Source organism: Adiantum capillus-veneris, chromosome 25, assembly GCF_014529385.1.
Source record: "Adiantum capillus-veneris isolate H3 chromosome 25, ASM1452938v2, whole genome shotgun sequence".
Lineage (NCBI taxonomy): Eukaryota > Viridiplantae > Streptophyta > Polypodiopsida > Polypodiales > Pteridaceae > Adiantum > Adiantum capillus-veneris.
Genome location: NC_140955.1, coordinates 95,262,094 through 95,275,567, shown reverse-complemented (window position 1 = coordinate 95,275,567; position 13,474 = coordinate 95,262,094). Strand labels below are relative to the sequence as shown.

The window sequence follows — 13,474 nt, the reverse complement described above, 5'->3', positions numbered from 1 at the left end:
CTCTAATTTGTGAGTAATCAGTTATAAACAAATTGGGATACCTCTTGAGCATATCGATGTAGGACCGCTTCTCCTCAGGGGTAAGATCTTTTGCAAGCATCCTCTCAAAGTCTTCAAAGTGCTTGTGGTCACCTTTGTCATCCTTTGTTTGCTCCTTTGTTGGGTCAACCTCTATTGATGGAGTTTTTGATGTGTTGAAGATGATTCCCATTACCTCCAAAGATGATTCTTCTTCGCTATTGGATGTAGTGGTTGAACTTTCCTCGTCGCTTGAGCCAAAACTCTCTTCACTTTCTTCATCAGCCGTGGTCTCATAGTTGATGTCGAGCTGCTTTCCTTCATGCCAATCGTATACTACATGTTGCCCCTTTTTGAGAACCAATTGTCCTCGTCCCCATTTTTGATCTGCATTCACAACAATGAGCCAAGGCCTCCCTAGGATGATGGGATAGCCCTCCCCCTTGGCTGGCATAACATACATGTCCACACGTGCATCTATATTACATACAGAAACTTTTACATTCTCGATGATCCCTAGGCACTTCACACTTGCATTGTTGGCCAACCTAGCTTGACAATTAGAGGATTTAGTGATTTCAAGCCCTAGTCTATTCATGGCTCTTTCCGTGATCACACACATTTGTGCTCCACCATCAACATACACATTGGATACCTTCCTACCCCTTACATAAGCATCTACAATAGGTTCCGCATCTTGTTGTGGCTTTGAAGTCAATGCCTTTATTGTCACCTTTTCTTTCTTTCTTGGGAGTCTTGTGCTTACAAGTTTGGACCAGTGCTTTCTCACCTTGGGTGATAGATGTAGGAGTTGAGGCCAAGAAATATTGGGTTTTGGAGTTTGCAAATCTTCTAAGATGTTGTAGGGTTCCATATTCTTTCCTAATGGAAAATCGTTGATGCCGATCTCCCTTTGCCTTGACCTCTGCTTCTTGCCTCCTTCCTCCTTCTTTGACTTTTTCTTCCTCTCCTTCCTTACAGGTTCTGACTCTTCATTCCTTGTGTCTTCATCCTTGTTGTGTGCTCTTGTGCGCTTTTCTGCTGGCATAACATCAAAATGTATAGGGCTCACCTCTATCTCCTCTTCCAGCTTTATGACGTTTACTCCTCTCTCTTCCTCCACTGGTGGGACAGGAGGGATGTTTGCCATTGGAGGTGGTGGTGGTCGACGAAGAATTTGCGGGGCTTGAGCATGCTCTTGCTGCACCATGAGCGGAGGGGGTCTAGGAGGGTATATGTCCCCTGGAAGCCTTCGAGGGTGAGGGAAATTATACATGCCATGACCAACTTCGTTGCAATTCCATCATCTCAACTCTTGTGCTTGACGTCGTTGATTGCGATTCCCTTCTCTTGGTTGTCGTTGTTGGGGTAGGCCCTGCACTAGATTCAAGGTGAGACTCTCTAGTTGTTGAGTTAATCTTTGCAAGATCTCTTGTTGTGATCCTTCCCCTATTTGTGAAGTTTGGGCAAGAGAGCCCCTAACTTGTGCTCCCATGCTTGGTGAAGAATCCCTCTCAATGACTTCATTTAGGTCCCTTGTTCTATGTGCTTGAAAATTTAACTTCTTGAATTTGACCATGGCCACCTCACGTGCTTCCTCAAATGTTGATGGGAATTTTAACTCTACCTTGGTCTTCAAAATTGGATACAAGCCAGCCATGAACCTATCTTTCTTTAGAAAGTTTGGTGCACCACCTTGGTTTTGTAAGGTAGCCTCCCATCTATCCCATAGGTTAAGGAAAACGGCCTCATAAGATGGGTAGTCTTCAAGGAATACCTGTTTATGTTGAAGTAGACACTTCCAAAGACCCTCTGGAGTATCTCCTTGCCCAAATTTGGCAAGAAAAATTGCACGTAGCCTCTCCCAATTGTTTTTGTTTTGAGGTTGCAAGGCCTCGTACCATGCCTTAGCCTCCCCTTTGAGAATGAGTGGAAAAGCACGCAGCTTTACCTCTTCTTGATCTCTCCCAGAGATGAGGTGTGCCATCTCCAAATTATCCAGAAATTCTTGTGCATCCTCACCATTTTTAGAATGAAAGGTAGGAAAAGTGTTTGACATTTTTACAATACAAGGAGGCTTGTGTACCACAAAGTTTTGACTACGATGAGTGATCACATCAAAATGAAAATATATACATCAAGTGTTAGTTCATAATTTATCATAGGCAAAATAAAAGGGTTGATTGAGGCATTAATTTCATTAAGGCGAGTGGGTCCAAAAATTCTCCTAATGGTTGCTTGAAATCTAAATTTTGTAGCAATTATGATGTGCACAGATTGACGAGCTATGGGTGTAAAAGGAGAAGCAACTCCAGGTTGGTTCATGTGACAATGTGTTCTCCTTTTTCTTTCTCTTGAAGAAAGTTTCCTTTGCGTGGATCGCTATCTAAGCGCCTCTTGTCCCTGCCTCAAAACAAAATAAAAACATGGACATCAAATGAATCATCATGATTAATGAATGGAAGAATAATGGGATTTGGAGATGCCAAGATTTCACCAAGTCTTTCTGCTCCAAACATAAAAACAATGCGTTGTTGGTAAAAAAATTTGCGATCTACACAAATGTTAATTCTGATGCGCTGTGAAAAATGAAAAGCATATGGTGCAACTCTATTGTTCATGAGGAGAATAGAAGGCAATTAGGAAAGTTCCTCAGTGGGGGCACCACTTTTATGAGAGCGGATTTTTTTGAGATGGGGCTCAACTCAAGGCTCCCACCAGACAACCACTCTGTGAGACCCTACACACGCATATTTCTTAGGGGCACCACCCTCTTTTATGGAGAAAGAAGGAAACCAAAACAAACCATATACAACACACACACACACACACACACACACTCACACCTTCCTTATGTGCTTCAACACAAAATGCCCTTCAACCATTTAACACACACTCCTTAAGCAATCCCTTTGAACACTGCACAAACTCACATGCAAAGATTGACCTTCACCATATTAGTGCTCATATACTTCTAAGAAAAGCAAGCACAAAACCTCAAAACTCAAAACACCATAATTCACAAATACTTGACAACTCCTTTCCTTTCCCAAAAGAAGAGACTACTTACACACATAAGGCGGCATGCATAGAGAGCTCTTTTCCATCTATGCAGCCCCAAGACTTACTTACACACAACATAAGGAGAGAAGCCAAGCAAATAGACACCATGGTGCACAAAAAACTTTCTCAACAAACAAGCAACCTAATGAGCACAAAATATGAGAAGCTGCCAAGATATGCTTACCAATTTTACATGCGTTTAGAGCAAAAGTGTGACGATGACACCCCAATTGTAACTATTTGTTGATCAAACCATGAGATAGATCATTGAACTTGATATCCTTGCTCTCATATAGAATCTACAATCCTTATTTAGGGATGAGTATGGTAAGAGAAATGTTTGCAAGAGAATGGTAGCAATAGCATATTGATGCTCTCTCTATGGTGCCGCTTATGATAGTGAGATTAGGAAATGGATAGGGAGACAAGAGGAGAGAGAGATTAGGGCTTCCCTAACCTTAGAGGAGCTTATTTGCAGCAATGGAGTAGGTGTGTGTATTTTTGTGCTTGCCAAAGGGCCATTTTATAGCTGTACAAGACCTTGGGTTAGGTTAAACTTGACTAGGGTAGGTAATTAACCATAGTCAGGTTCCCTTTTGACCATTCCTTCAATTATGCAAATAAGGGACTTATTTTTTCATTAAAAGTAGCATTTTAAGTCGTGGAGGCTCCATAAGGGTTGATAATGTATGTGGGCCCCACCATGATGTCCCTTCAGTGGCTCCTGCAGAGTGTCCCCATCCTGTTTGTTGTGTCTCTGGAAGCATCTTGAGCCGACCCCTCCACATGCAAGTGGTTTTTAACTCCCCATTGGTATTTTAGAATGTTGGATAAGTCAAGAAAACTTTTCACCTTTGTGGTTTACCTGATTGTAACTTTGACCTGCAGTAACAGTGTCCGCAGCACCTTGTTTTCACCATAACTTTCAGCCCGTACCTCAGAATTGGGTGCTGTGAAAGGCAAAGTTGACCTTCTCAAAGTGTTTAAGCTGATTTTGGAGTGTTCCTCAAGTATACCCACGAGCTAAGGCGTTCAAGATGCATCCAAAACACCTTTTGAACCAAGTCTCCTTGTAGGGGGCCCTTTAGCATGCATCCAAGGTGTAGCATGCTTTTTTCAAAAGAGAATCCACCTTAAACAAATGAGGTAGGCTCCAATAAAGTTTGATTTTTTGGAGATATACATTATATTTAAGATTTGTTGACCAACACAAGTAAATGATCCAAGAGTTGGGTCACATAGTGGTGGGGAAGGGAAGGCCTACAAGGTTAGCCCTACCCTTGAGAGAAGATGGGTAAGATAAGTGCCCATAAATTATTTATTTACAAATTATGGGATGTAGATAGCTATTTAAATTAGTAAAGGTAATTAGTTAAAAGAATATGCAATAAAAAAACTAGGAGAGTAGAATTAAGTTTACTATTTACATTTAGCATGAAGAGAAAAATATGATGTAAATGCATAAAGATCTAAGAAGGGTAAGGTGTTTGTATGGAAAAAAGCTATTACGGAGAGAGAGAATGAACACTAGGTTAAAACTTTGATAAAAAATATATACATTTGAGTAGAAATGTAGTTCAAATGCAAGGTTACCATTTAACGCTACTCACTAGTACAATTGCAAATCAAGCTGGTTGCTAAAGAAATAAATAAAAATTGTTGAGATATATTAATACTTCTACATTATCTGATCATCCTCATCATACATTTGCTCAATATATGTATATTGCCTCATCAGAGTGATGCTTGTTAATACAATGAATAGATCTATTGTCAGGCTAGTTGCTATAACCAATAGCTATGAATTACACCATTATTAGGACCAAGATGTAATGAACTCCATTCAAAGTTATATGGCTTTGTTATCCAGCACCAGTAGTGCAAAATGCTATATCTTTAACTTCTATGTCCCTCTAATTCTTTTTTGCTCGTTTGCTCATCTTATATAAGACATAAATTATCTTTCACTCTCGTCGTGATCTTGCCTTCCTCTATCCCTTTTCTTTCTCTCTTCTTTTCAAGACTTCTCGCTTCTCTTTTAATCATGTGTCTCTTTGATCTCTTACTTTATGGACCAGTGTGGCAGGAGCTGGTTTGATCAATAGCCATTTCTCATCTTCAATAAGCAAGTGCACCAATAGGGAGAAATTCTGTAGAGCGATATGAGCACCTGGTCTTCCCTTGCTTAGGAACTTTAGTAGCACAAACCAAGTGGTGGATGTTTCAAGGCATAACAAGGGTGACACTCTGGGTTCGGGATCACTTCTACAACAATGTTTTCTCGGCTGTGGTTATCGAAGCTATGGGTTTGGATCTTCGATATAACTGCGTCCGAAGACCAATGCATCGTGGGTTTTTTGAACGGGTATTTTTTCTTGCACAGTTTCTACCTCACCAAAGATATATCTTTACCCTCACTTTGATTTACCTCTTAGAGAGCCTTTTAACTTCTCTCCTCATACTAGGGAGATCAACGTGACAATATCTCAATGATTCCTTCCTGTGGTTGAAAGGCCTAATATGTGCCCCGCTTGTGATTCTTGCGTTTGCGATCATGTGATGGATAGGCTTATTGAGCTGTAAAAATGTTTTTGGTGTATCATTATTAACAATTAAGATCTTTTGTTTCTTTCTTGAGGTTCTTCTGTTGTTAAATTTGTTCATAGTTTCCATTTTTGGTAAATAGTTCTAGTCCCTATCCAGGCTGGTGTCCTTCTTTTATTTAGGAATGAGACCCGAGAGTGGAAATGTTAGCCTGTGAAACCACAGAGAGGTCCCTGCCCATTGGTGAAGGAATCACTAGTTAGTGTAGAGTATGGAGGTGTGTGTGTATGTATGTATGTCTTGGTTTTAGACCTAGGTAGGCAGTGGTCAATGGAGTCTTATATCAACCAATACGGTTGCATACCCCATATCCTATATATATTTAGGGACAAGCATATCCTTTTACGCATGAGGGCTTCTAAGGGGGAAAGAAAAAGAGGTCATCGTGATTGATAAGAGAGAGTCAGTAGGTGAAGTAGCAAAAAAAAGGGAACGGGGTTAAGGTGGACTAAAAAAAGCCTCTTTGTGTCGGTAGGGTGAAGTGGTAGTTGCTAAAGGAAGGTTAGAAGCATCCTAGATTGACTCAAAGTATGTAAGTATAAAAGTGTGTGTGCGCGCACCCACTTTTTCTAGGCATCAAACTCTATGAGGTATTGTCCCCCTCCCCCCCTCCCTCTTTTTTTTAAAATTAATGTGCTAGAAGAATTAGAAGTGGTAGAAGGGCTAGTGATCTTAGCTTGGTAGCAAAAAAATATTTCTTTTGTGTGTAGAGGAGGGCCCTATTCTAGTGTAGGGGTAAGAGCTAAGTGTCTCTATATATGTCTTCGAGTTTGTGTGTGTGTATGTGTGTGCACGCGCGCGCGCGCGCGAGAGAGAGAGAGAGAGAGAGAGAGAGAGAGAGAGAGAGAGAGAGAGAGAGAGAGAGAGAGAGAGAGAGAGAGAGAGAGAGAGAGAGAGAGGTAGATCGGACGTTCAGTTGCACACACATACACTAATGATTGGATCAGAGAGAATCCCAGTAGTTGGCCAATGGAAAGGTGCAACTCTCTCCCATCTTTTCAATTAGAATGACAACCATTTTCAAGGCCTTTTTAGAGCACTAATGCTGACTTCTCCTTGTGATTATGAGTGAAGATAAAGAGGTGTTGTCTTGTTGCAAATAAAATAATTACCAGACATTATTCAAAGCATAGCAAGGATCATATGCATGCCTCGATTGGCATGCTTATGGGCCTAGGCATAATTGCCTATTGGTGTTGTCGTTGTTGATGCAACTCATCATGCAATTAGATTAGTCTAGGGGTGTGGAAGCACCTGTCGCTGTTGATGGCCAAGCTCATCATTCTGTAGCTATTGCCCTTCTCTTAATCCAGATTGTGCCTAGCCTTGTGTGCCTTACCAGACTTAAATCCTACCTGATGCCATTGGCTAATATGGCCCACCTAAGCCACTGCTTTAACAATTTTTTTGTATCTAACCACTTGTGCAAGAGCCTTGCATCCACGATTACTTGCCACGATGTGCACTGGTCTACCAACTCGGGCATGGGTAGCTTCCACCAGCAACAACCAAAAGTAGAGCTATCCAAGTGCTCAAGCTTGTGTTCCCCTTGTGACCACCTCTCTTTTCAAAGGTGTTGAGCTCTTGTCGTTACCCACCATAGCCCTAGAACCCCTTGCATTTACCCCAACAATTTTCACCCCTCACCTCTCTAACTCAGCTTTGCATCCCAACACCCTAATCACCATCCTCTGACTACAAAAGTCTTTCCCTTGGTACAAGTGCTGCCCTCAATACTTGTTTATGTGGCCACTAAGTATGTTACACGTTGTAAGCAGCCCCATGCTCCCTCTAGGGACACCCTGTTCCCCACCAAATAGGGTCATGGTCCCGACTGTGCACCCTCACCACCCATACTCCACCCCTAGGTCTACCTATTCACACAACAATGCCGTATGACGCTTCCATCATCAACCGACCTTCCATCCCCTCATAGCCCTGCATGCTCTACAGGAATCTCTTCACAGACGATGAAAGAGCCTCCCATGCATTGGTGCCTGCCTCTTGCATGATATCGGCTTCCCTTGCCAAATTTTTGGGTCAGTCAATGCACCACCCATAGTTCTTTTGCAAAGAAGAAGACTTGGGCCAGTTTGGGGCAAGCTCCAATCTCTAACAAAGAGCATCTGGCTGGTGGCAAGTAGGGAGGCCCCTAGCGACCTGTTGGCCCCTCAATTCATGATTTGTGCTCCATTTTTTGTTGGTCGATCGGTCCCTCATGTCCTTGGACCGTCGAGATCTAGCATTGTGTGCATGCACTCACTTACTCATCTATCTTTTCACTGCAGCAACAAGAGGTTTTCTAAATAGTCGTGTGCACACGTGTGTGTGTGTGTGTGTGTGTGTGTGTGAGAGAGAGAGAGAGAGAGAGAGAGAGAGAGAGAGAGAGGTGCACCACTTATCTTATTTTTACAGTAGTTTTGCAACGATCGTCCACTGTGGGTGCCCATGTGTGAATGGGTCAAACTCTTATAAAAGGTCCATTTGACCTAAAAATATTCATTCTTCGAGGTGCAAGCTAAGACGTGCTCTTGCTCCATCTCTGTCTCCTTCTCCTTTGTGTGCTGATGTGTGTATGTGTGTGTGTGTGTGTGTGTGTGTTCAGCATAGGAATTTTGGGATGTTTTACTTAGTGGAAGTTGAAATGTGAACTTTTGTACTTTTGGGATTCCAAGGGGTGTTCTTGGGAAAGGGCGTTGCCCATTAGTCTTATCAAAATATGTAACTGTCGATCAGTATCTTCTTGGGAATGTGAAGGTGGAAGTTATGGCGGATTTAGTCTGTTGTCAATTTCTCTGTGTTCTGTTCTAGTTCCAGTTCCATTCTGATTTCTGTGCTTTGTCTATTTTGAATGTCTATGCCTTAAACACTTGGCGATCACGGTGTATGTATGATGTAGCATGAACGGATTCTGATTTCTCTTGTGGGAGCGAGTGCTGAAGAGACGGAAGTAGTTACTGAATGAAGGGAGGACGTTCAATATAGGGCAAGTATGTATGGGCAGTTATTTGCACTCTAGAAGAAGACAATTACATTCACGTTGATGGAGTTGGGTTGATTTTCTGAAAGTCATCAAAATTTTGATGTTGCCCTAGAAGAAGCAAAAGAGGACACATATCCAGATTGGACAAGAAGATTTGGATGTACCAGAGGATTATCTGAGAGACAGACAGAAGGAAGAAGTGGAAGATGAACCAGATTTATTATCATAGATTTTGAGGGTCACCAGGAAGAAATTCCCGGGGATCAGTTCCTCCAGGGGGGAGTTATGGGAGTCAAGTTCCACTAGGAGGAAGTGCAGGAAGTTGAGTACCACCAGAATCAGGAATCAGATAAGTCTGCAGAATCAGAATTCAAATCAGAATGACTGTTGCAGAGTTTGAAGTCAAATTGCGGAATTTGGAATTAGAACCGTTGAAAATGTGGAAGTCAGAAAGCAGCCAATTTTTTCAAATCAAAGTTCTAGCAGATAAGCGCCATGGGGAGTCAAAAGAAGAAGAGGAAGAAATGTAAGGTATGCATGAGTCGGAAGCATGAAGTGGAGGATTGCTCATATGCAGTTGATGAGTTTTAGAGGGAGATGCATGTAGGAAGTGGTGTATGGTGGATTTGTGTTCAAAACTTCAAAAATTTAGCCGAAGAATGCATAAAGCATCAATTGATGGGACACAAGTAGCATGGGATAATTTGGAAGATTTTGAGGATGACTTAGAGAGGGCATATGAGTGGTTGACTAATCATAAAGAAAAGAGGAGGACATCATGTTCCAGCAGGAAGGAGGTGAGAAAATTGCAGGAAGCATGTGAGAGATTGAGAGATGCATATGCGGCTGAGTTTGAAGATGAATTAAGTGATGATGATGACGGATGGGTTGGCTTGGAGACGGACATCCATCATGTGGGGATACCAAAGGTGCATGAGAAGGAGGTGCAAAAGGAGGTTGGCCAAGAGAGCCTAAAACTGCCCCTAGATACCCCTACCCTACCACTGAAGTGTGCTCATAGAGTGGAGATGAAATATCCATTGCTGAAATTGATGTCGGTGTTGTCACTTGTCAATGAGATTTATTATTTAGAGGAGAAGCAAATCATACATATTGAGGATGTTGTTCACGGAAATCAAAGACCATTTGAAGAGGCGAATATGTGAGGAATGGACAGGTGGATAGTCGGATGAACGGAGAGGTGATGGATAGAGAGAGGAATGAAGAAGAAGAGGTGATTGATTTATTTTTGGGTTCAATTGAGAATGTATGTAGGATTACAAATGAAGAGTCAAAGCAGGAAGAAGTTTCAAAAATCAGATGTACTCAGGAGGAATTTGCAGCAACAACAATGAACAACTCAGTTTCGGAGGAATTGTCACCACGAAGATCCACTGATGGAAATATGTAGTTAGCAAATATTGTGGAAATTGTATCCCAACAATGTACACAACAATTTCAATCAAAAAATCAATGGGGGGTAGCTCAGCAAATGCAAGTCGAAAGTCGAAAAGAAGACCATGTGGATGATCAGAAATATCAGCAGGATAAAAGGCAGCAAGGTAAGGAGGAGCAACATGAGGTCAGGGAACAGAGCCGGGTAGAAACCCTGGTTACCTCTATCCTACCACGGAAGCGTGTCCATGAAGCACAGGAGGATTATTCCTTTTTGACTGATCGAAGTGTCATGCTCATTGGGAATTCACATACATTTGAAGAGGACAGTTGTCAGCAGCAAATGGAGGATGTGCATGCTAATGCGGATATCATGGCGGAATTTTATCATTTCAAGCGGACTTCAAAGCAAATGTCAAAAGAGGATGTCAAAAGAGCCAAGCAATAGTTGCACCAGCAAGGACCAGAAGATGACAGCAGCATAACGGAGGAGATTGAGGATGATGGTATTCATATTGGAAGTTGGAGGTGGCATTCCATATTGCGGCAGTTTCATATAGATGGATATGAAGAGATATTGAGGGAAAATTTTCAGTTGATAAAGCAAGTCAAATTTTGGAAGATATCGAATGTGATTCAGAATCAAATTCAGATTTCAATTCAGATTCAGTCTCAATTTTGGATTTGGATTTAGCTACACTTTTGGATGCAAAGACCAATTCAGATGCAAATTTTAATCGAAGCAGTGGAAAGCTTGATGCAGAGGTATGACAATCAGTGTCACAAGGAGGATGACATTGATACTTTGTGGGGACTAACAACATCATTTTCTTCTTGGGTTGGACTAAATCAGAACAAATATGTAGGAGATAGGGCACTGTTGTATAAGGGACATAAAGAGGAGTATCCCAAGTGTAGATTTTGGTTCAGATTCATATTCCGAGTGAGATTCAGATTCAAATTCAGATTTAGATTGGAATTCAGATTCAGGCGGAAATGAAGAAGCAAATTTAGATATTAAAAGTTCTTGAAATTTCACAGTGGGTGTTGTGGAATGCTAAAGATATTGCAGCAAATGATGAAGTCATCTTTGGAAATGTAGATGGAGCTGAATTTTATCATGGCGATTGTCAAGCCATTTGCCAATTTGGGAGTCAAGGAGATGATGTCAACGTGGAAGTAGATGATGTTCAATAGAATGCAGATTTAATGTCAGGATATGTTCAACCTGTAAAGGGATCTGGAATTCGGAATTCGGATTGCGGATTGGAAGTCGGAATTTGGACTGACGGATTTGAAGTCTCGAAAGTGGAAAGTCGGAGGAATGGAATTGGGCAAAAGGGTACAGAGGTACTAATACGTGGGGGTACTCATTTTAAGGCAAAAAAATTCACTTAGTGCTGATGTGACTCACTTAAGGATGAATATTTTTTGGGCAAATCCTGCATGGCATGCCCGAATCGTGGAGAAAATTCATCATCATAAGAGTAAGGTGGTGAGAGGAGTTGGGGATCACATCCAAGTGTGTGAACGTCGCAATTTAGTGACTGTTAAGTCGAGGAAGAAGGGCGAAATGTTTTCTGAGACTACTAATGGAAAGCTGATGGCGGGTATGCAAGATGATGCGTCAGAAGCGATGCCGAACACCAGGTCGATGAAGATGGCGATGGAGGAGCTATTCAAAGTGTGGCAACAGGAAGAGCATATTGAGGTGGAAAGCAATGAGGTTGAATCTCTGAGTGATCAGGGTAGCGTTGAGATGGCGGTGGCAGCGTTTGACCCTAATGAAGCGGAAACCCAGGTATGGCTAAAGCATATCGGTCTTTATGAATTTGCATGTCTACCATGGGGTACATGGGCAGAAAATGAACTCGCTGAGCAGCAGTGGAATATGATAAAGGAAAGTGATGGAATGATTACAACAGATGTGCGTTTGACACCAAAGCTTGTGTCTAAAGTCTTTAAGGTTCCCTGTCTAACTGTGCCGGCTAAGACGAGGAAGCTGACCGATTCCCAGATGGAAAGGGAATTCGGAAATCCGGTAGGTACGAAGGCATACTACATGGTGAAGAATGCGGGTGGAAACAGAGCTTCAAATTTGTTTTGGTATTTGGAACAAGTGTGTATCCTCCAGAAGACTGCCTACATGTCCAAGGAGGCTTTTGCTCCTTTGTTTCAGGCGGAGAGAGGCATTAAAGTGGATTGGGCATCAGTTCTATGATCGGATGCAGTTAATTGGAAAAAAAGACCGACATCGGACACTAGCAGTGGGCAGAGTAGCACCTTATTTGGCTGCAATTTTCGAGTATGTTCTGAAGGTTCCGACAGTAGCAACAGGTTTGAAGACACCAGTGGTAGATGTGGCTAAAGAAGAGGGAATAGCATATGGAAGTAAGAGAAGGAAATTGTTGTTGGGCTCTCCAACAGTTGAAAAAGGTAAATCACCTTTCAAAGTGTCTTGGAAGGGTTTGGAAGAATCGGAATTAAAGCCGAACAGTTTCACAATGGAATCAGAATCAAAGAAATCGGAGTCCAAGGGCAAGAAGGTAACGTTGTTCATGAAAGGAATGGGTGGAGGTGTTGAGAAGACTGCTCTGGAAAGTTTCAAAGTGAAAGCGGAGAGCAGTGACAGTTATGAGCATAAGGGAATTTTTTCTGTGGAAGAGGCAGCTAACAGTTTGACTCAACTGAATGAGTTTATGCAGAATCAAGATGCAGCTCTGAGGGTGATAGAAGCTGAGAAAATGGAGCATAAATGTAGTGTTATCCCAAAGTGGGAACTGCAAAAAGTGCGGATGCAGTTTTTTTAGGAGAGATCAGATAAAGAAAGACTGCAGGAGGAAGTTAGACGGATTACAGGAGAGGCTTTGGCGAGAAATGCGGAAGTTTTGAGTGTAGCTGAAGATTTTACTAAGTGGGGAGACGAACTAAAAGCTGCAGTGGATGACCAATTCAAAGAACTGGGAGATAAAGTGGCGGAGTTGAACACTGAGAATATTTTCCTGATTAATAGATTGACTCCGTTGATAGATATGGAGAAAGCCGCATTGCAGAACCAGGGAATGACAGGTATCTTGGTTGCAGATTCGGATGCAGATATTATGAAGCAGGAAGTGCTGGAGTATACACAAGAGATGTGGAATAAAGCTACTAGGCTTTGGAGGGAGCACATGGAGGTATCGACGGACCGATTCAAAAATTGGTTTTAGCTAGCTGGAAAAGAGAGCATTAGGAGGGAGAATGAGGAATTGAAGGTGGATAATGAGAAATTAGTGGCAGAGATGTAGGAGTTGAAGGAAAAAGGTAAGGAGATTGAAGTGAATGCAGGGGCAGTGAGTAAGTGGACAGCAGAGCTGAGCAGTGATATTTTGGGACCTGATCAGATTGTAGCAGGAGGAGCGATTCAGAAGT

At 42.0% G+C, this 13,474-nt stretch overlaps 1 pseudogene; it reads left to right on the top strand.

The window, feature by feature from the left end:
* The first annotated feature begins 9,285 nt into the window (after window positions 1–9,285).
* LOC147425322 (uncharacterized) lies at window positions 9,286–10,548 on the top strand (annotated as a pseudogene).
* Window positions 10,549–13,474: the final 2,926 nt, after the last annotated feature.